Source organism: Saimiri boliviensis, chromosome 12 (genome assembly GCF_048565385.1).
Source record: "Saimiri boliviensis isolate mSaiBol1 chromosome 12, mSaiBol1.pri, whole genome shotgun sequence".
In the NCBI taxonomy this organism is placed as follows: Eukaryota; Metazoa; Chordata; class Mammalia; order Primates; family Cebidae; genus Saimiri; species Saimiri boliviensis.
This window is the reverse complement of record NC_133460.1, coordinates 115,142,412-115,165,668: the sequence shown is the minus strand read 5'-3', so window position 1 is coordinate 115,165,668 and position 23,257 is coordinate 115,142,412. Positions and strand designations below refer to the sequence as shown.

Below are 23,257 nucleotides of genomic sequence, written 5' to 3'. Positions count from 1 at the left end.
TGGACGTGTCAGCATCCCGGAGGGAGGTTTGCTTCTTTTCCATTCCTGTGCTTTTTAAAATTTAAAATGTTAAAGTATTATAATTATATTGATTACCTAGGACTTTTAGCCAATGTCTGATGTGGTAGTGATGGCAGGTACCTTGTGCTGGTCCTGTTTTGGATCCGATGCTTCAAATGCTTCCCATTCCCAATGTGCCTGTAGGTTTTAACCACCCTCCACCGGGCTTAGAGCATTCCTTCCATTTGAGTTTCCTGGTGCTTATTGCGTAATTTAGGGATGAATTTTTTTTAAGGTTTTTCCTTTTCAGATTAAGATAACCACATTTTTCTTCTTTTAATCTGTTATTATGGTGTAGGATATTTTAAACCGTTAGTGTTAAATCACGTACATTCATCGAATCAACCAAAAATCTTGGTGGTGAATTGCCCTCTTTGTACACACAATGCTGCACTATCTCTTTTACAGAGTTTGAGGTCTTTAATCCACGTTCTGGTGTGAAGCTGCCCTGCTGTCTCATTTTCTTTTCTCTTATTTTTCTTTACCTTTCTTTTTTTTAATTTTGATTCACAGTCTTGCTCTCTCACCCAGGCTAGAATGCAGTGGTGCAATCTCGACTCACTGCAACCTCCATGTCCCAGGTTCAAGCGATTCTCCTGCCTCAACCTCCTGAGTAGCTGAGACTACAGGCATGCACCACCAGGCCTGGCTAATTTTCGTATTTTTAGTAGAGACAGGGTTTCATCATGTTGGCCAGGCTGGTCTTGAACTTCTAACCCCAAGTGATCCACCCTCCTCAGCCTCCCGAAGTGCTGGGATTACAGGTGTGAGCCACCATGCCTGGCCACTTCATTTTCTCTTTGCTAGACTCACCTGGCTTTAGTGTGAAAGATATATTATATTCATAGAATAAGCTAGGAAGTGGATCCAGCTTTTTTTTTAATTATTTAGAAGAATTTTATGATGTTAGGTTGGAATATTCCTTAAAAATAATTTGTAGAACTTTCCTCTTAAAATATAAGAACCTAGTCTTTCCTATATGGAAGGATTTTTAACTACTGATGTAATGTATTTACTTGTTATATGACTATGCATGCTTTCTATTTCCTGTTCGGGTAGGGTTCACAAGTTATATTTTTTTTCTAGAATTTGTGTTGGCATCTAAGTTTGCAAATTGCCTTTGGTATAAGATTGTTCAGTACCTACTTATTTTTTTAATATACTCTAACAATAGTTATCTAGTTTTTAATGTATGGTTTTACTTATTTTCACCTCCTCATTAAAAAAATAACTTGTACATTTCCACCAGAGGTTTGTCCATTTTATTAGTTCTTCAAATAAACAACTTTTAGTCTTTAAAAACATTTTCTGCATAGTTTTCAACTTGATTGAAATCTGCTTTTATCTCAATTTTCTTCAGATGTATTCTGTTTTTCCCCTAAATCCTTAAGTTATATATTTGCACATTAATTATCTGTCTTATTTTGATAAAATATTAAGGCTATCCCTTCTGCTTTCTGTAAAGGTTTTGTTGTTGTTGTTGTTTTGAGACAAAGTCTTGCTCTGTCACCCAGGCTGGAGTGCAGTGGCATGATCTCTGCTCACTGCAACCTCTGCCTCCCGAGTTCAGGTGATTCTCTTGCCTCAGCCTCCTGAGTAACTCCTGTGAGCCACCATGCTTGGCTAATTTTTTGTATTTTTAGTAGAGACAGAGTTTCACAATGTTGGCCAGCCTGGTCTCAAACTCCTTACTTCAAGTGGTCTGCGTGCCTCAGCCTCCCAAAGTGCTGGGATTACAGGCATGAGCCACCACACCCAGCCAGTTTTTCATTTATATTGTTTATCTCTTTGCTCTCTCCGCTTGTTCTAAGCAATCTCGTTAGCTGCGTTATTTAGTTGCTAAATCTCTCTTCATCTGTGTCTAATACGCTGTTTCAACTTTCTATGAAGTTTTACATTTTGACAATGATTCTAATCTTTGGAAATGTCATCTTTGCCTTCCAGTTCTGCTTTATTCACCTGTCCTTGCTCCTCTTGAAAACATTTTGTACACAGTTATTATATTTTATACATGAAAATTCTCCTATCTCTAATTTTTATGGGTCCAAGTTTGTCATTTGTTATTTTTGACTCTCTGTGTGGTAGTTTACTTCTTCTTTTATCCAGTATTCTTTGGATATCATTCTTTGAGCTTATCATTTCCTCTCAATATGTGGAGCTTCAGTAGGCTAAGTTGGTTACGCTTTTCACTAGAGAGGCTTTACATTTGCATCTGCAGAGCTAAGGGGCACCATCAACCCAGGAGCAGACCCCCATGAAGGCACAGGTTCTGTTTGATTCTAAAGTCCTGTGCTCAGCTTCCTTCATCACTGCTCTCAGGGAGACCTAAGACAGGTTTCCTGGGAAATGGAAGGAAGTCAAATCCTTGGAGGCCAGATCAACCTTTGGCAGCCCCACCAATGCATCCCGCCTGGGGCCATTCTTACTGTAGCTCCAGCTCTCAGAGAACAGTGCTCACAGCGCTGTGGCAGACATGACTGACTTCAGCTCCTATAGCCTACATGCACTTAGCTCTAAAACTGTGTAATAAGAAATACTCTTCTGAGAGAAAATGCATTTTTGTCTCACGTTATGTACCCTCAAATTACACACTCTGATAGCCAGACCAAGAGGTAGATAGGCAGGTTTGTAGATTCCTATTGAATGACAGATATCACCTGAACTTCAATTTTCTTAGAAAATCAGGGTCAAGACCCATAAGAAATGAACTTATGAGAAGTAATGTTGTGATAAAAACTAAATATTTGGCTTGCTTTACATTTTTATTTTCCTCTAAACATCATGCAGGTAAGAATGCACATTCTTGGCAGGCAGAAGTCCTCTGTGTCTGTCTCGTTTTCTGCTGGCCCCCCAAGGCCTGATAAAGTGTCTGGTATAACAAGGGCTTGATAAATATCGAATCAATTATCGATATCACAAATGTGGAGTGAGTGCCCATTCTGTAGCATGTACTGGTGCATGTGCTGGGGAAGAGAGGAATGAACGAAGCAGGGTTATTTTTAAAATCGGCTTCCACAGGTTTTACAGCCATTTATTTTGTTAATATTTTAGTATGTTAACTTGTTTTAATAAGTTGATAAACTTCTAGTGAAAAGTTTTCAGATAGGGAGACCCTGTCTTCCTGGTCTATGACCAAGGCTACTTTTACTGGTTTCTATGGAGAAGAATTAGTTCTCATCTGCCTGTCACGTATCATCAACCACTACAAATGTGCGAAAAACAGCTGCATCAGGACCCTTAAGAAAATAGTGTCTGTTCCTGAAACACCATGCATGTCACAATCATATTTCCCATAACAACATTTTTTTTGAATTCATGAGAATGTGACTTCAAATTGAGAAGTTTGAAAGCGTGGGCTCTAAATACCTAGCTACTGCATGTGCTTTCAGAGATGAAGATTTGGGTAAATTCCTCCTAAGTGGCTTTGCAGAAGAAGGGGTTTTTTCACTGGTGTCAGGCAGTCCTCACTTTTAGGTGTTGAAGGTGGTAAGCAGGCTTTTTGGACCCCGACCTGTACACACATTGTGATGGGTTGGGGTCCTTTTTAAGAACAAGAACACAAAATTCCCAGTAGGGACTTGAGCACAGAGGGTGGGGAGAATCTGCGCCCTGAGGAGCCCGGAGGTTCAGTGCATTTGCTCGAGGGAGGGTTTGCCTCCGGGGAGAATAGAAGGCGGCTCCCAGTGGTTGAACTTTGTGTCTGGCTCTCACCCTAAGGATCAGGGGGCTCAGGCCTCACCTGAGGCTTCCTTTTCCTTCCTGCATCAGCACAAATGCCTTTCACATGGACAAGGTGGCCCTCACTCTTGAGGAAAGTAAGCATTCATTTCAGTCAGCATGCACAATGGATTTTTTTGAATTTGGAGATGGACCTTGAATCCCCTTTGATGGAATTAGTCCACGTGCACTGGTTCTCCGTGACACAGACGAAGCTGCACGGTCGGCTCGCTTAGGCAGCACGGGGTGTACAGGGCATCCCTCCCCATGCTCTGTGGCACGGCCGCGCGCGATAGACATTCAGGCAACATCTGCTGGCTTCGTGAAAGGACGATTGAGTGTGATTTGCAATGCAGAGCGGGGTATTGTACAATTTTCAATAGAAGTGGGAAATTTAATGACTGTTGCTAGTAGATTATTGCCATTAAGATTATGGGAAAGAGGCACATAAACAGTGACGCAGGCTTTGGATAAGAGAAAAAGAATTTTCAGCGTACGACAGTGATAGCTTGAATAGTGCCTTTTAAAAATGACATTCTGTGATTGACTCTGAAAGGTCAGATTATGACTCTTGAGTCAGGAGGAAGGCGGGGCTGCAGGCTTGATCAGCTTCCATGGATGCAAAATGGCTTTGTTGTCTACCTGAGCGGTGAAAAGCCAGTAGCTTGGGTTCCCAGCAGGGCCTGGCCTGGGATCATGGGGGCACTGTTGCAGTCTCAGCACTGTCCGCCCTGAGCCTGTCAGGTGCATCTCCCAGACTACCTGGGTATATGTGTGGCTGTTTGCAAAAGGCACAACCGGAAAGAGAACAGGTGTGTGTGTGTGTGTGTGTGTGTGCGCGCGCGCGCACACCTGCGTGTGCCCACAGGTGAGGCCTGTAGCTTAATATTGAAGTGTGAAAATAAACTGTGGGCCCTCCGATCAGTTAAGCTAAAAGGAAACTCAAGCTGGGAACTGCTTAGGGCAACCTGCCTCCCATTCTAGTCGAAGTCTCGGGCTCCTATGAATCAGGTAGCCCTGTCCCCGCCTGAGGGGGCACACGTGGCTGTGAGGCTGGGCTGGGCTCGGGAAGAAGGGAGCTGAACCAGACAGCCTAGGTTTCCAGCTCCCGGAGCTCTGGGGCCTGTGAGGATGACAGACTTTCCTGAAACAGATGTGGCTGGCACGTGCAGTGGCAGCAGAAGGGCCCAGAGGGAGGTGTGGGGGGCGAAGGCTGCGCAGGATGACTGTGGGGGTCCAGGAGTCACCCAGGAGGACGTTCAGGGGCCCTGAGGCCCTGTGAGTCCAGGGGCCTGTCTCCGATTTTGGGGGTTTACAGAAGGGTGTAGGCTGGCTCTGCTGGGCCCCATCCCACATGGAGAAAGTCTCCCCTGTGACTCCTGTGGGGTTTGCTAATGAGAGGAGGGTGCACCTCTCTCATTAATAAAGCACTTCCTCCTCACCAAACCCTGGGGTGGGAAAGAGCAGGGGCCTTCAAGGACCTGATGGGGACTCCTGGGTAGGCGAGGGCACCAACAGCAAAGGGCAGGGAGGCCCGTGGGCTGGGTGCCAGGACAGCCTTGGTAGGAGTGACTCCATGGCAGGGAAGAGACACGATCGGTCTCATATCTTGAAAAGTTGATGTGGGCCGGGCGTGGTGCCTCACCCCTGTAATCCCAGCACTTTGGGAGTCCGAGGCGGGTGGATCACCTGAGGTCAGGGGTTCAAGACTAAGCTGTCCAACGTGGTGAAACCCTGTCTCTACTAAAAATACAAAAAAAAAAAAAAAACAAAAACAACAACAACAACAAAAAAAAACAAAAAATTAGCTGGGCATGGTGGCACATGCCTATAATCTAAGCTATTTGGGAGAGTGAGGCAGGAGAATTGCTTGACCCTGGGAGGCGGGGGTTGCACTGAGCTGAGTTCACTCCACTGCACTCCAGCCTGGGCGACAGAGCAAGACTCTGTCTCCAAAAATAAAATGCAACGTGGCTCAGGTATGGTGAGAACAGGAGGGGCAGCCTCAGCTCATCTTCCCCAGTGAACTCAAGAGGCATCACTGCCCCACCTTAAGGTGAGGAAACCCAGCAGGCTCCAGGAGGATGTGACTTGGCCGGGGTCACGCAGCTTGTCCTGGGGTTTCAGCGTCGGGTGCAGGAGCCCCATCAGGGCTCAGATCAATCCGAGTTCTCCTGTTCCTGAGGCCAGTGGGCCCTGGGACAGGCAGGAGCCTGGAGCTCCCACCTCCCTCCGCTTCCCTCTCCTACCCCCTGCTGGACTTCCTCAGAGTTTCCTCCCTCGGGGACCTCCGTTTTGGGGAATGGCTGAAGCTCCCCACATAGAGAATGAAATCAGAGTTCATGGTGGCCCGTGAGCCCCCTGCTCCAGCCGCCTGGTCTTTTTTCCTCCCAAGTCGGTGGCTCTCTGTGCTCAGGAGGCGCGTGCCACTGACTCCTTTCCAGTCTCCAAGCCTCCATCTGGGGCCTTGGCAGTCACCACGCCCTCCTCCAGGCACCTTCCGACCAGACGTCCTCAGGGCTCACCCCTGCTTCCTGGAGATCCCTGCCGAGACCTGCTCAGAGACCCACGCCTGCCTCTGGTTTATCTTCCTGCCATAGGCACTGCCCTCCCCAACACCGACTTTGCACACTCAGCCTTCTGTGAGCTTGTCCCTGGTCTGCTCCCAGACAAGAACCCAAGCCAGAGAGGCAGGGCCATCTGCTGGATGGTGCCTGCTCCTGGGAGGGTTCCAGAAATGTCATTAAGTAGCCGAGTGTGTGGACACGCCTGTGGGCACCAGCGTGCTTGCGGGGGGTAGGAGCAGCCCTCTCATGTGACTTACGTCTAGGCCAGGCCACGGCCTCCACGGCGCGGGCCCACAGGAGATTCCTTGGCTGTCCATCTGTGCAGCTGCAGCGACTGCTCCCATTGTTAGAGCTTTGGGGTATGCGTGCACTGCCAGGAATGCCCAGGGGCTGGGTGCAAAGAATGAACTCGAATCTCCTTCGTACTGTCCAGAAACTCGCCAATCCATCTTCCAGCTTTAAGCCCTCTGTGACTTCTGTGGTCACCGTTCACTCACGGGGTGGAGGAGCAGACGGTTCTGAGTGTGGCCCCGCCTTCGCCAGCCCGGTCTCTGCTCTTCCCTGAAGCTCCTCGCTCAGCGGCCATGCTCTCCTCAGTCCCCACCAATGCCTCGCTTCTGGAATCTCAAACTCTCATCTCACAGCTCTCCAAGGACAAGCATGTCCTTGCAAGGGGATCTTCTGAGCCAGCCTGGGGCACATGCACCTTGTCTCAATCCACTTCCTGCCCAGGAGCCCACGTCCAGGCTTTGTGCTGGAGCTCCAGTTCCAGAGAGCCCACCGCCACGTGCCCCACCAGCCGATGCTGGCATGGGGGGAAAGGCTGGGCTGATGGTGCCCATTGGAAGTACTGTAAAACCATCCATTCTTCCTTTTAAAAAAATATATTTTTTTATTTTATTAGCTTTTTTCAGTTCTACAAGGACAGGCGTGACTGTGTCTTGTTATGTCATATCGACACGAAAACTCAACTCATTTCTCATGCGACGGGAAATTTTTTCTGAGCGTTTCTCTCTTAGCTTTTCCTTCTCCAGTGCTGCACATATTCCTTCTGGAGTTTGTAGAGAACCCCGGTCCAGAGGCTATTTCCTGGGAGAGTGTTTGGGTTTTAAGGAATAAAGTCATCAGTGTGGACACATTTATCCGTGATCCACTGAAGACCCATCCACTGACCCGCACAGTCAGGGAAGGAAGCAGCAGGCACTTACCTGGGGAGATTCAGGAACAGAATCCACCCTGGCAGGTGGCGTAGAGAAAAGCATATTTGGTATCTCAATGATGAGGCATTCAATCATCTTAATTTCGTAACCAAGATAGACTCAGCAAAGCAGGAGAATCCCTGAGAATTGTCAGCTGGCTGATTGCATGGCTGTCTAAATGCGTCTCTGAAGAGAGAGACTTGGGTTGAGAATAATTTCCTGTGCTCTGTTACTGCTAAGGGATATGACGAGGCAGGTGAGAGGTGAGTGTAAATTGCGTGTGCGTTGAACATAATGAAGTGGTTGGAAAACAGCTGCCTGATGATAAACAGCGGAGTTTTGCTTAATGCATTAAAAAACCTCTCACAAAACTTTTGTTGTTGCACAAACAAATAGGCTCTGTCCTCCTTTCAAGGTCAATAGAGGCTTGGCTGCTGGGTGGGAACAGAATCTGCCTGCTGCAGCTTTCGTGATGTAGCACGTGTATTCTAGGGCAAAGGGTTCATGTTTCGAGTGACAGATGCACTCTGCGGGCTGTAGTTAGAAGGATGTGGCTGGATCCCCCCAGGGTAACCCTGTATCGGGAGGACCCTTGGAAATTGAGGAAGCTGCGGACCCTTCGAATTCACGAAAGCCGCACACTGAGTGGCTCTTTCAGGAGGTGAGTGCTGTCCAGCAGCCACACAGTTAACATGCACGTGTTAAGCACCAGCTGCATACGTAGTACAGGCGTGGCCTTGGAGCAGGACCCGCCTGAGGAGTGTCTGTGCATGCTAGAGGCAGGCATGGCGGGGATTCTGATAGAAAGTGGGTCTGGAGAGGAAAGGGGGTCTTCTGAGCCAGCCTGGGGTGCATACAGTGTCACAGTCCACTTCCTGTCCTGGTGCCCGGGTCCAGGCCTTGTGCTGGATCTCCAGTTCCAGAGAGCTCACTGCCACCTCCCCCACCAGCCGACGCTGGCACGGCGGGAAGGCTGGGCTGATGGTGCTCGTTGGAAGTTAATGTGGAACCATCCATTCTTCCTTTTTAAAAATAATTTTTAGTTTTTTTTATTTCAGTAGTTTTTGGGGTATAGGTGGGTTTTGGTGACATGGGTAAGTTTTTGAGTGGTGATTTCTGGAACTTGAGGGCACCTGTCCATTGGTTTTTTGTTTTGTTTTTTTGAGATGGAGTCTCGCTCTGTCACCCAGGCTGGAGTGCAGTGGCGTGATCTTGGCTCACTGCAACCTCTGCCTCCCGGGTTCAAGCAATTCTCCTGCCTCAGCCTCCCAAGTAGCTGGGATTATAGGTGCGTGCCACCACACCTGGCTATATATATATTTTTTGTATTTTTAGTAGACATAGGGTTTCACTGTGTTATCCAGTATGGACTCAATCTCCTGACCTGGTGATCTGCCCACCTTGTCCTCCCAAAGTGCTGGGATTACAGGTGTGAGCCACTGCACCCGGCCCCATTCATTGCTTCTTAATGATGGAAGCTGCTGCCTGCCTCTTCCCTCTCTTTCCCTCTCTGACCTGGTTCCATACAGTAATCAGGGCATTTGGGTTACCACGTATTTGCAGCAATCTGTTCTTCTGGGTAATGTCATTAATCTCTAGTTTTCATAAAATGAATATTCAAATTATTGTGCAACAAATTACATGACATAACAATAGCAATGCATTAGTATTCCTAAACTGATGTGCAAAGCTAAGTGAATTTTCTCCTTCTCAGTGTGAGTACCGCATACGCCCTCACGTTGTACTGGTCCATTTTGCCTAGGCAGGGAGAGTGATGTCCATGCGTGTAGACCTCCAGTGACTCGGTAATTAGACCTTCTTCCCAGTGCGTAGGGAGCAGGGCTGCTTGTTCATGCCCGTGCGGTGGGGTCCTGTGGGCATTTTGATCTTTCATCATCAGGGTCCTCCCTGGACACATGCCGAAGCTGTGCCTCGTAGCTCCTTAGCTCTGTGGAAGGAGGCCCAGCTGAGAGGCGCTGTGTCCTGGGGCGGTGAGACAGGTGAATTCACCTGAGACAGGTGAATCCTGGCTGCATCCCTTCAATGCTGACAGCAGGGCAATGTAGGCACCTCTGAGCATGGAGCAGGAGCCAGCGAGTGGCCTGAGAGGAGCCTCCATCATGGAATGTGGGCCCCAGGGGTGTCCCAGGTCTATGCCCACAGCCTTAGGCTCCATGCTGAGATCTCGAGCCTGCCTGGTTCCACCGGATGTAACAGTCCAGACTGCGGAACTGGGATTGTGGATGGAGGCACGCGGACTGGACGGGACCATTTCCACACTTCTTACAGCTGCTATGCAGTGATGCCAAGGGACAGGCCCAAGCGGCCTGGGCTTAGCTCGGCTGGAAATGTCGGCGGTCGGGTGGGCCCTCCCCTCCTGGCGCCTGGGAGGAAGCTCGGTGTGCGCAGACCCAGATCGCAGACGAGCCACGCGGCAGCCACGCCTCACATGGGGGGAGCTGGGCCCTACGAGAGTTTTCATGAAACAACCGGAGTGAACCAGCCCTTTGCAAAGCTGTCTTGGTGCACAGGCCTGGCACCAGCAGAGGAGGGCTCACGGATGAAATGAAAGGGATGTGCACGGGAAAGCCACTGTCATACTTCAAGGACAGACGTGGGAAGGTCCTAAAGCTGAGACTCCTCTGTGGGCTGATCTCAGTTTTCATGGCAGCGGGCTGCTGAGCATCCCTGAGCTGGGAGCATCCCCTGTGGCTGGGAACGGTGCTGTGGCTGGGAGCGGTGCTGGCTCTTGCTGCCTTGAACGAGGGGTGCTCTGGAGGCGGCTGCTGTGCACGCTCCGTCTGCGGCCCACAGTCTGCGCTCTGCTTGCTGAAAACCATTTTGAAGACATGGAATGATCCTTTTACTGCAGGAAAATGTGGATAGTTTCTGAAATGCAGTTTACGAGCATCTTTCCTTTCCAATGTCTGTGGGATAAACAACCACGAGTGTGTGCAAGACGGCAGAGCGGGAAAAGCAGCGGCTCTGTCCTCGGCGGCGCTCAGAGCAGGCACTGGGGCCGCGGTCTTCCGCCACACATCCAGGCCCCGTTCCGCGCAACGCAGACCTCAGTGAGCAGTTTCATGTCTCCTGTGGCGCGTCCCTGACTCATTGTTTTCTATGGGGAAGCTTCTCACTGGGAGTACTTTCCTTCTCACTGCTGACTTTCACTTGGAGTAAATCCTGGTATTTCCGTATTTCCTGGAAAGCCTAGAGAAGTGGGCTTCCTGGCAACCACACACCAGCACTCACCAGAGCTCCGTTTGGTCCCAAGAACCTTTTTGGAAGCCCAGAGCCTGGCTTTGGGGCTTCCTGGGTGCATTCAGAGTGACCTCTGGAGTCCTTGGGCCAGCGCCACCCACTGCGAAGATGGGGTAGGTGTGGGCAGCATCTCCTCTCAAGGGGATGACACCCTCCACCCTGGAGTGTCCTCTCGGCAAGTGAGGGAGGCCCGGTCAGCCCAGGGGCCTGGACGGCAGCGGGAGAGCTGAGGACCACCGTTGGGTCAGCCATCGCCACTGCATTTCACTATGAGAGTCACCTCTTAAGTGACAATTCCCAAAGTCTCACTGAAAGTTTTCCTTGGCATTTTATGGCAGAGATTCAGGCTCCACTTTGAGTTTCTGGCAGCAAAGCCTGGGGCTTTGGCCACGGGACCCCGAGGAGGCAGGCGAGTGCTGTGGGAACTGGGTTCCTGGTGACTCCAGACCCGGGGAGGAGGCCCGAGTCCCTCTCAGACCCAGCCCGAGAATCACCACTGCGTGTGGCCACTGCTGGGCCTTCTAGTATGGCCGCCCAGGCTATGTCCGGACAACCACAGAGTCCCAGACTGTCTGCACGGGCAGTCCCTGGGAACCCGTGCCAGGGGTCCCATTGCCATGGGCAGGGACCTGACCCAGGCCAGGGTAATGGCAGGAATGTGGGGAGTGGGAGGTGCAGCTGCCCGGTGAGGGCCCCAGCTCCCTGCTGCTCTGTCTGAGGGACAGTCTCCAGAGACTTACTCCGAGGACAGACCCTTCCCATCAGCAAAGGCGCCAGACCAGCCCTCAGGGGCGAGGGGAGCTACAGAACTTCAGACTGGGCACCTCATCCAGGCTGCCATTTGGTCCTTTAAACAACACTCTCCCCACCCCACCGATGTGGAAACCTGGGCACGCAGCCTCAGACCTTCTCCAGGTCCCATGGAGGCTGGTGTGCTGAGCCCGCTGAGGCGTGAGTTGGCGTCTCCACATCCCGGCAGGGTGGGCAGCACTGAGGGCCTGAGCCCCCTGCTGTGGGGAGATTGCAGAGGGCTCCACCCGCATCCCTGCTGGACGGCCCAGTTCCCAGACCAGGCTGCAGCGTGGCAGGATCAGGAAGGAAGGGTTGCCAGGGGCCATCCCTCCCACCGGCCAGGTGGGGGTCCACAGAGACAGACTCTTCCTGAGCACTGGGATCCCCAGGACCAGGCTGGGAGGGAAGAGAGTATGGTGGGGGTCCTTGGGGACTCTACCTCCCAGCAAGAGACAGATGATCAAACACCAGACATAGCAGGAGGGTGAAAGGGGCCCGTGGAGCTGGGCTGTGATCCAGCCCAGTTTGTAGGATTATTTCCTTGGCATGTTCAAAACTTGCAACAATACTGGGCATTGGATGCCGTTCAGAAAACAACCGGAACAACACACACGAGGAACTGCCAGTGCTGGTCACCTCGTCCAGCGGCAGTTCAAATGCACGCATCCTGGATCCGCATGGCGCCTCAGGCAGACACATACACAGCGAGCACTGCCCTCCAAAAGGAGCAGAGTTAATTCCTGATTCTGGCGAGCTGTGTGTGCAGCTGTGTGTGGGGGCGCAAGGCACGGTGCCCTCAGAGGACCCGGAGGGAATGATCTGTGCTGTAGAGGGAGTCTGCACCAGCTCAGCCCTCCACTCCCCCCTACGCGGTCAGAGCCACCTGTGCCTGCTACGGACCTGGGTGCATCTCCCCGGGAAGCTCACCGGGCCTGTCCTCTGCCTGTGCCTGAAGTCACTGTCCCGAGTCATTTCTGCAGAAATAATTACCAGTTATTTCTGGTGTGGTTGGTAGCTCCAGCGCCTGAAGGATTTCCACTGGAGCTGAAATCACTTGCTAAGCAGGCATAATAAAGTAATGTTTGTTTGTTTGTTTGAATGTGTGGCTCAGCAGCTGGTGTTTGTCAGATTCGGTCTTCGGTCACAGGGACCCTTGCCAGCCACCCTGGGCTTTGCCTGAAACCCTCTGCCCTCTGGGAGGCCTCCAGGCCTTCCCTCTACGTGGGCATTCTCAGAGGCAGATCTGCCTGGGGAGACCTCCCTCCTGATCTCTGGTGAAGATGCAGAGGGTAAATATTTAGCATTTTATCTGTTCTGCACCCCACTGGTGGGCGTAATCCCCAGCTTGGTCTTAAACGAGTCTTCCAAGCCTCAGACCCTAGAGCCCAGGACACCAGCACTCTCCCTTGGGGTGAGCATCCCTTGGGCAGAATGGTCAGAGGCCTGGGCCAGGCAGGGAGAGTCTGGCTGGGCTCAACGGCCCTTTCCAGCCACACGTTTTCTGTGGGCACCTCCTCTGCAGAGTGCAGGGAGAGACCCAAGTCCTCTGAGCTGAGGCTGGCTCCATCCTAGGGTGTGCCAGAGAGGAGGAGAAAACGTGGAGAGCTGCCCAGCTGCGTATGGGTATGCTGAGCCGGCACGGTGGGGCTTGGCTCACTCGGCCTGATGTACTGGAGCTGCCTTCTGCTGCGCCGGGCTCCCACCCCACTGTCCCTCTTCTTCCTTCTTCTCTGCTAGCAGAATCCCAGGAAAAGCCAAATCCAGCAGCTAGTTGGGTGCCAGGTTCTAGAAGCATCTCAATGGCTGGTCTGCCTCCGAGCAGAGAAGTTGGTGGCAGGGCTGCCCTCCCTGCATTGCTGAGCCGGCGGGGTCTTCAGGAAGTCACGGCGCACGGCCAAATGCCTCCATGCACACGGCCCCAGGGTGGAACCTGGTGATGCCCAGGAGAGTCTCTGAGAAGCACTAGTCCTTCCAGGTGCATCAGACGGAGGAGGCCTGACTTCAGCCAGCGTGTGGAGGGGCGTGGCCTCAGCCCTGCAGGGCGGGACTCAGACCAGAGACACTGGACCCAGAAGGGCAGCACCATCAGGGCCGCAGCCCTTTGTGCAGGCCCTGTGACTGACCCTCCCCAAGCCTGGTTTCTTCCGACACGCAGGGGCAGTCAGAGAAGAAGGTAGGTGTGTCGATAACGATGCAAACAGCAGCAACGGCAGCAGCTGTGAGGGGCCGGGCGTCCAGCACACTCGGGTCTTCTGGAGATTTGGCTTGCACCCTCTCCTCAGCCTGTCCTCAAGGGAAGCATGTAGTTAATTACTGTTCTGCTTAAAATATTGATTTGTATAAGCCATCCTTATGGGATAGCATTTCCGGCTTATCTCTGAGCTGGCTTAGCAGTTTTCTTTGGCCGGACCTGTCTTATCTCCCTGTTTATTTACTCAACTATGGGATTCTCTGCAGTCCTTTGGGGAAATCGAGTTATGGTATTTATCAGTCCACGCAGCGCTTCGAGTGCCTGCTGCTCTTCAAACTCAGCTCAGGAGGCGTCTCCAAGGAGGTCAGCTGGCGTCCCAGGGCTCTGGCTGGCTTTGTGCCCCGCCTGGCTGTGTCCTCGGGCAGCTCCTACTCGAAGGCGCTCTTCCGCTTGCTTGGGCCTCTCACCTTGTATCATCTTTTCAGTCCCAGAGCAGGTGCCGTCTGGCTCCATAAATGTCTGACTGTGAGGTGCAGAGGACGTAGAAAAGAAAACACAAAGCGACCCACACCTCTTCCTCCCAACTCTGGGCTCCCTGTGTGTTACCGTTGCACGCTCATCAGTAAATGGGCTCGGTGTCCTCCCGAAGTGTGCTCCTCTTGCGTTTATGGTGTGCACGTGGGGTTGCTGTGCTCTGTGTGCTCTCTGTGGGTCGCGGACCTGGTGTGAGGCTTTGCATGCCCAGCAGGTGCAGGCACACCTCGCTTTATTGTGCTTCCCTTTATTCTGCCTTGCTGTTGTGTTTTTACGAGCTGAAGGCTTGTGGCAATCCTGTGGAACAAGTCTGTGGGTGACATTTTCCCAACAGTGTGTGCCCACTTTTTATCTCTGTTACATTTTGGGAACTCTCACAGTATTTCAGAGTTTTTATTATTACTGTGTCTGTTCTGGTGATCTGTGATCAGTGGTATTTGATGCTGCAATTAGGATTGTTTTGGGGTGCCATAAACTGCACCCATATAAGATGGTGAGGTTAATGGATAAATGTCCTCTGTGTTCTGATAGCTCCACCAACCAGCCATTTCCCACCCTTCTCCCTCTTCTTGGGCCTCCCTTTTCCCCGAGACACAACAATATTGAAATTAGATCAACTAAGGCTGGGTGTGGTGGCTCATGTCTATCTAGCACTTTGGGAGGTCGAGGTAGGCAGATCACTTGAGGTCAGGAGTTCGAGACCAGCCTGGCCAACATGGCGAAACCCCACCTCTACTGAAAATACAAAAATGAGCCAGGCATGGTGGCAGGCCCTTGTAATCCCAGCTACTTGGGAGGCTGAGGCAGGAAAATCGCTTGATCTTGGGAGGTAGTGTGGTTGCAGCGAGCCAAGATCATGCCACTGCACTCTAGCTTGGGTGACAGAGCGAGACTCTGTCTCAACAAACAAACAAACAAACAGAAATTATATCAATTAATGCCTTACAATGGTGACTGAGTATTCAAATGAAGAGTGGCATGTTTCACTTTAAATCAAAAGCTAGCAATGATGAAGCTGAGTGAAGAAGGCATTTTGAAAGCTAAGACAGGCTGAAAGCTAGGTGTCATGCACCAAACATTTAGCCAAGCTGTGAATGTGAAGGAAAAGTCTTTGAAGGAAATTAAAAATGCTACTCCAATGAAGAATGACAACAAAAAGATAAGGAAGTGAAACGGCATCATTGCTGATGTGGGGAGAGTTTCAGTGGTCTGGATGGAAGAGCAAACCAGGCACAACATTCCGTGAGGCCAAAACCTGTTCCAGAGCAAGGCGCTAACTGTCTTCAACTCTGTGAAGGATGAGAGAGGTGACGAAGCAGCAGAAGAAAAGTTTGAAGCTGGCAGAGGTCGGTGCATGGGTTTAAAGACAGAAGCTGTCTCCGTAACATAAAATTGCAAGGTGAAGGAGCAAGTGCCGAGGGAGAAGCTGCATCTGGTCATCCAGAAGACTGAGCTAAGAGCGTTGACAAAGGAGGCTACACTAAAGAGATTTGCAATGCAGGTGAAACAGTTGTCTGTAGCAAGAAGAGGGTGTCTAGGACTTTTGTAGCTATAGAGGAGAAGTCAATGATGGGCTTCAAAACTTCAAAGGACAGATGGCTATCTGGTTAGGGCTAATGCAGCTTGTGACTGAAAGCTGAAGGCAAGACTAATTTACAATTCAAAAAATCCTAAGGCCCTCAAGAATGATGCCAAATCTACTCTTCCTGGTGCTATCAATGGAACAAAGTCTGGGTGACAGCACATCTGTTTACAGCATGGCTCACTGAATATTTAAAGCCCATTGTTGAGACCTACTGCTCAGAAAAAAAAAAAAAAAGGATTCCTATCAAAATATTACGGATGGCAGCAGCAGCCCATCTAGAGTGACTGCTGCCAAGATGCAGCTGCAGCAGGGGGCACAATGGGGTCTCCCACTCCACAGAGCAGGCACGAGTCCAGCCTTCCCTGGGCCACTGCAGCTGCCCATGCCTGGCTGTGGAGCAGGGCATCCTGTGGTATTAGAACCTCAGAATCCTCCCTTCCTTGCCCCCCACAAGCTCAGAAATGCCTGCTCCCACTGCTGAGGCTAGCACTCCTGGCAGCTGGGCCCAGGGCCTGCAATTTGCTCCCAGAGCCACCTTCCCTGGCAGGGTTGTGAACTGGGCGATGGGAGGCCCCAGGCCACCCCTGACCACCGGGACCACAGGGGAACTTGCAGTGACATCATCCCTGCCCTGGACAGCAGCACAGGCCTGGCGAGGGCCTGGAGACCCCCACCCAGTTACCCTCCTCAGGGCCTCCTCTCTGCTGAGAGCTGCAGAGGTGGGCAGGGCAGCAGGAGCAGTGGTGGCCAGGCCTCCCCTGTGCCCTGTGTCCATAAGGAAGCCAACTGTGCCACCTCCACCTTGCACAGTTGGACAGGATCTTCTCCAAGGCCTGGAGCCTCTGCTGTAGCTTTGACCTCACTCCCTGCCATGTCTTGGGAGCCCACGAGCACCCATCCAAAGGTGCAGCCAGGACTCGTGGGGCCAGCCCCAGGAGCACTGAGTTCACTTGTGCAGGGGCTGCCACCACTGCAGTGGGAGATGCGGAGAAGGGTACGGCTGGGTCTGCTCACCATGCAGAGTTGGAAACAAGCAGAAGCCCTGACCCCCCTTGAGTTGGCAGTGTGGGAGCTCCCCGGGCTCAGTTGCAGCCACCCAGGTCACAGCTGTGGGCCTGGGCCTCCTGGTGCTCTCAGGGCCCAGGCTGGTGGGTATCTGCTCCTGCTGCCTGGCCTCTCCCTGCTCCCAGTGCTTACCCTGATCCTAGAGTGGGGGTGGGGCCAAGCCCGGGTGCTGTTGCAGTCCAGCCAGGTGTGTGCACGCTCAGGGCAGTGCTAATGCACAGTGCCCTGCTGCCTCAGCCTCTCCAGACTTTGGCCACCAATGAGCATGTGTGGCAGGCTGAGATGGTGCTGGTGGCAGCTCAGCACTGGCCTGTGGGTACCCCTGGGTGTGAGCGGCCTGGGCACCCATGGGTAGTGGCAGGAGGCAGATAGGCTCCTGGGCATGAAGGGGTGGGCTCCAGGTGAGAAGCCTTTTCCAGGCCCACTCATGGCCACCCATGGTCCAATTGTCAGGCACTTCCTCCCCTCTGAGGCCTATAAAAGCTCTAGGCTCAGCCACAGCAAAGTAGAGGACAGAGAGATCCCAGGACAACCAGCTGCAGAGAGGAGTTGTCCTCTGCCGAGAGCAGCAGACATAGGGACAACCAGCTGCAGAGAGGAGCTACCCTCTCCAGGGCCTCCTCTCTGCTGAGAGCTGCAGATGTCCAGTTGACCAGCTACAGACAAAAGCTACCCTTCTGCTGAGAGCTGAACCCTCATCGGGATGATCTGCCTGTGGAAAGGAGCCGCCCACTCCACGGCCTCCCCTGTGCTGAGAGCCTCTGAGCTGTCCTAACACTTAATAAAGCCCCTCTTTGTCTTGCTCACCCTCCCCTTCTCGTTCCTCCTTCTTTCTGGACTAAGGATAAGAACTCAGGCAAAGGTGCCACCAGCCACAGAGGTTTCTGGCCAGGAAAGCAACACCCCAAAGATTCCATAACGTTTTTACTCATTGACAACACACCTGGTCACATAGAGCTCTGATGGGATGAGATGAATGTTGTTTTCATGCCTGCTGACACGACATCCATTCTGCAGCCTCTGAATGGAGGAGTCATTTCAACTTTTGGGTCTTACTATTTAAGAGATATGTTTTGTATATATATATGGCTGTAACTACCATTAATAGTGATTTCTCTGATGGGTCCGGGAAAAATAAATGGACACCTTCTAGAAAGGATTTGCCATTCTAGACACTATTAAGAACATTCAGAATTCTGGTCAAAATACCAGCATTAATGAGAGTCTGGATGAAGTTGATTTCACCCGTCATGAATGATTTCAAGGGGTTCAAGATTTCTCTGGAGGAAGTGACTGCCAATGTGGTGGAAACAGCAGGAGAAGTAGAATTAGAAGTGGAGCCTGAAGATGTGATGAATTATTGAAGTCACAAATAAAACTAACACATAAGGAGTTACTTCTTATGGGCGAACACAGAAAGTGGTTTCCTGAGATGGAACCGACTCCTGGTGAAGATGTTGTAAACATTGTTGAAGTAACAACAAAGGATTTAGAATATTTCATAGGCTGAGTTGAGAAAGCAGCAGCGGGCTTTGAGAGGATTGACTCTGATTCTGAAAGAAGTTCTGCTGTGGCTAAGACATCGTCAAACACCATTGCATGCTGCAGAGACATCTTTCCTAACAGGAACATTCAATCAATGTGGCAAACTTTGCTTTTGTCTTCTTTTGTGAAATTGCCACAGCCATGCCAGCCTTCAGCAACCACCACCCTGATCAGTCAGCAGCCATCAACATCGAGGCAAGACCCTCCACTGGCAAAACAGTTACAATTCACTGAAGGCTCAGAGGATCTCTAATGTTTTTTAGCAATAAACTACTTTTAAATTAAGGCATGTACATTTTTTGGACGTAATTCAACAGACTACAGTGTAGTGTAAACATAGCTTTGGTATGCACTGGAAAACCAAACGATTCACTTGACTCACTTTCCGGCAGCATTCGCTTTATCGTGGTGGTCTGGAACTGAATCTGTGTCGTCTCTGAGGTTTGCGGGTGCTCAATTCTGATGGTCGCCCTCACACTTCACAAGGGCCTGGAGCCAGGCAGAAGGCTGACGGTAACACCAGGACCTCTTCTTTCAATCTCATCTGCCAATTATGTGACTCATTCTGTCGATATGATTATTAACTTTCTATCTTCACTGATAACATTCAGCTGACTTTGTGACTGGATCAGTGTTAAAAATGTTCATATGCAATCATATGATCTCCGATTAGGTTAAGAACTATACCTTGAAGTTTTTTTTTTTTTTTTTTTGAAGAGGCAATAAGAAGGTTTACTTATTTATTTTTCTATTTAGTTGACCCACAAGTTTGTGCAACAACATTACATGCTGATGAAAATGTTTTCGCACTTTCATATACAAGCCACTCTCAGCTTAGTGTCTATTTCTTTTTAGACACCATTAGTCACTTTTTCCCTCATCGTTAAAGGCCATCTTCAGTTCAAACAAGAGATTGAGATCATTAAAAAAAAAAAATTTACTAGGTGGCTTCTCACTGAGATTGTGAAGTTTGGTCCTGTCTTCTTAATGACGACAGCAATACCGGGAGCATTGTGTGCCATGGTAGACCTTTCTCTAAAAGGCTCGCAGTCCCTCCATCTCACTGTGACACGCTGCGTTTCACACGGAGGTTTTCAGGTCACCTGCTCACAGCACAGCCCACGTTGACGGCATCTGCTGTGCGGTCAGCAACATTTCACAGAGAGGGGAGGGAGAGCCTCACCACACAGATCTTTGGGGCTCCCTGACCTCCCCTGGGAGATCTGGCAGCCCGTGTGGACACAGGACCTTTGGGGGAAGCTCCGGGCAGGGCACTCATTCTCTCAGGGGCCAAGAGGCAGAACTGGGCTGCAGAGCCTCGGAAGAGCCGTTAAAGCAACACCCCAAGACCAAAGGCGCGAAGCCGGGGTCTCGCGCTGGGCTGGGACGGGCGAGAGTCTGAAGTCAAAGCATGTGCCCACTCCCCGTTCTCTTTCCCCTACCGGTCTAGAGCCAGAGCCACCTACGCAGACGCAGACGCAGACGTGGGGTCCTCCCACTGTCAGGGATCCCAGAACAAAAGACACCTGCAGTTTCACGGGCCCTGACGTCGTGGAGCGGGAATGCCCTGGGAACCGAGTCAGAGCATGGAGCTGGCTCTACGCTCTCGGCCCCATCTTCCAACAAGGAGGTCTTAGCACAGGCACCCGGAGGACCTCTGCCCAAGGCCTCAGATAATGAGAGCTGAGAACGAAGGTGCCCCCGGGCCAAGGGTGCAGATGTGCTGGGGCGTGAGTGGCCCCAGGGCCCAAGCCTTTCCCTGCTTCTCCCTCAAGCCTGCCATGCCTGGCTAAGCATGAGCCTGGTGTGGGGACGCAGCTGCCCCCGAGACCCGCCCAGTGCTGCCTTCAGTTCCAGCCCGAAGCATCACTCTCGGGCTGTGAACCAGGAGCCGAACTCCTCAGGTACCAGTCTGCGTGCTAAGTACCAACCCGAATGGCTTTTCTTATCTGTTTGCACCTGTATCACACCCTGTAGTGGTCTGACCTTTCCTTCCTGTGGGTGGGGGGTCTTGCCCGGCTCCCCCACCCCCAACCTGGGAGCCCACAGCCCCGGCCTGATCGGCATACCTGTGCACTGTGCTCTGGCAGGGCTGCTGAGTGGTGAGGGCAGAGTGTCTTGCCACTGACCCCTCTTTGCTGGGTAGAAGGAGCTTCAGGGTGACAGTCGGAGCATCCCGGGCAGGAAGGCCAGTCTGGGCTGAGATAGGGAGGGCTTCTGGGTGGGCAGGACTTGGGCACTGGGAGGGGGTGCAGGGGAGATGTTACAGTGGCCTGAGTGGCTTTGCAGGTTTACAGACCTCCCTCCTACCCTCTTTCCTTCTCTTCCTCCCTCGCATTCATCCATTGCCCTTCTGGAGCTTCCAGTGGTTCCTGGGGTTTGGAAAACTCCCCCAGGTCATTCTGATATCGTCTTTTCCTTCATCAACTGGAAATAGCTTCCCAGAAAGGACTTAACTATGGCACTCACACAGAGGCGCACTCAGCAAGGCAGGCAAGGGGTCAGACTCCAGTGGAAGCAGCTGCTGGGAGGCAGCATGCACACGGAGGTCCCGGGGAGGGGGAGCCACTGTGAGCACATTTGTGCAGGGCTCTCCCGTGCGTCGAAACACGCAGAATTCCCTCCTCACCCCATGTGGTCCGTGCGTGTGGGGTGTGCTTACGCGGTGCAAGTGTGCATACACACACACGCATGCTGACACTGTGTGGACTCTGCAGTCTCCTGCAGAGTGATAAATGCAGCAGCGAACCCGTCTGCGGGCAGGATTGCGTGTGTAGTGGTTGCCTATCATAACGGCACCTGTTATGAAGGGGTGGGTAACAGAATACGGCAAATGTACGTGGTAGGTCCCTTCTTTGGCGTACAAGGCTGTGGTGCAGAATGGGACTTTTGAAGGCCATTTAACGACAGAGGAAGTTCATTTTATAGCATCTCATGAAAAAGTGACGGATGTGCTGATTGTGATATGTTTCCAACACAGCCAGGCCAGAAAACTGCAATATGACAAAAGACGGGCGGCGTTCTGTTGGAGAGGTCAGGAGGGACATTTTTAACCACATCGTTACTGTGTCTTTGTTTCTAAAGTGTTTTATTATCAAGATGACACATTTTGAAGAGTACTTCTTTCTTCCGACTTGAAATCTGTCTATGGCAACAAGTAGATTCCATGACACACTTTTTAGAACCGCCGACATCTGGAACACTGACATGGCCAAGTGCGAGTGTGGCCCTGGAGCCCCAGGAACTCTGGTTCACTGCTGGCGGGGGTGCAGCATGGCACGGCCACCGTGGAAAACCGCCTGGCAGTTTCTTAAAAAATGAAACACACTCTTACCGTAACACCCAACAATTGTGTTTCTAAACTGCGTCACCTCCTGAAAGTGGAGTATCATTCCGCAATAGAAAGAAATGAATGAGCAAGTCCTGAGAAGACATGGAGGGACCTTAAATGGACACTGCCCAGAGGAAGGTGCCAGTCTGAAGGGGCTACAAAATATTTGGTTCCAACCAAACAGCCTTTTGGAAAAGGCAAAGCTAGAGAGAGGCCGTAGAAAGATCAGCGCTGCCAGGGGCTGCAGGGAGGGAGGGGTGGACAGGCGGAGGACGGGGGAGTTTCAGGGCTGTGAAAATGCCCTGTGTGATCCTGCAGTGCCTCTGTCCAAACCCACAGAATGCACAGCACAGAGGGTGAGCCCCCGTGAACACGTGTACGTAGGTAGTAATGAGGCGGCGGCATCCGCTCATGAATTGTGACAAACGCACGGTGCTGATGCCGGGTGTTCACAGCGAGGCGGCTGGGGGGTGGGGTCTGTCAGGGAACTCTCTCTACTTTTTACCCAGCTTTTCTGTGAACCTAAAACTGCTCTATAATAAATTATGTTTAATTTAAAATATCTGCATACGCCCATCATAGGCAATTCAGGAAAAAAGGAGAGAAAATCAGTCATAAATCTGCCGTCTAGATATGTTCATTATCACGACTTTCTTCTATTTTTGAGCCACATCTGACATCATAGTGTTGAATACCTTCTTATGCCTCCAAATCTCTAGCTCTTGTCTGGGTGTTTTCCTTGAAATACGGACTCAATAGGTGTGGCACTAAGCCCATCCGGAAACAAATGCAGTCCCCTGCCTGTCTGGTCCCAGTAATGAGGCAGCTGAGGACATTCAGATAAGACCACAGGCTCTGCTGCCTCCCGTGGCTCACCTCACTCAGAGTAAAACCCAAGTCACCCCGCGCCTGTGTCCCGTGTCTGCCGGCAAAGCCTGGCTGCCCCCCACCCTGCACTCCTCATCTCCTGTATTCTGCACCTTCTATGCTGCACCCCAGCCCAGCTGGTCTCCTCGCTGCTCCTGGAAGGCACCACACGGGCACCGGCCACAGGGCCTTTGCATGCCTGCTCCTTCCCTAGGGGTCAGCGGGGCGCCTCGCCTCATGCAGACTTTTACCTATTGTCACCTCCCAGGGAGGACTTTCTTGACCACCCCGGTCACAATTGAGGCCCACGCACCAAGGCTGGATGCCCCTTCCCTGCTTTCCCACCGTGCCCGCCAGCCTGGAAAGTGTAGAAAATCCACAAGAAGAATGCACACCCTGCTCCTTCCCTACCCAGGAGGAACCCTCCCTGAAGACCAGCCTTCCCAGTGTTTGGTTCACTGCTCTGTCCCGAAGAGCTACAGCTAGAAAGTGCTTGGCACTTGTCAGCTAAATAAAGACTGGGTGACTGAATGACGATACATT

The 23,257-nt window shown here is 51.5% G+C and overlaps 1 protein-coding gene across 1 annotated transcript in view; it reads left to right on the top strand.

Moving 5' to 3' along the window:
- TCERG1L (transcription elongation regulator 1 like) overlaps nt 1-23,257 on the top strand; it is a 209,108-nt gene that overhangs the window by 25,724 nt on the left and 160,127 nt on the right. The gene's annotated exons all lie outside the window — the stretch shown is intronic.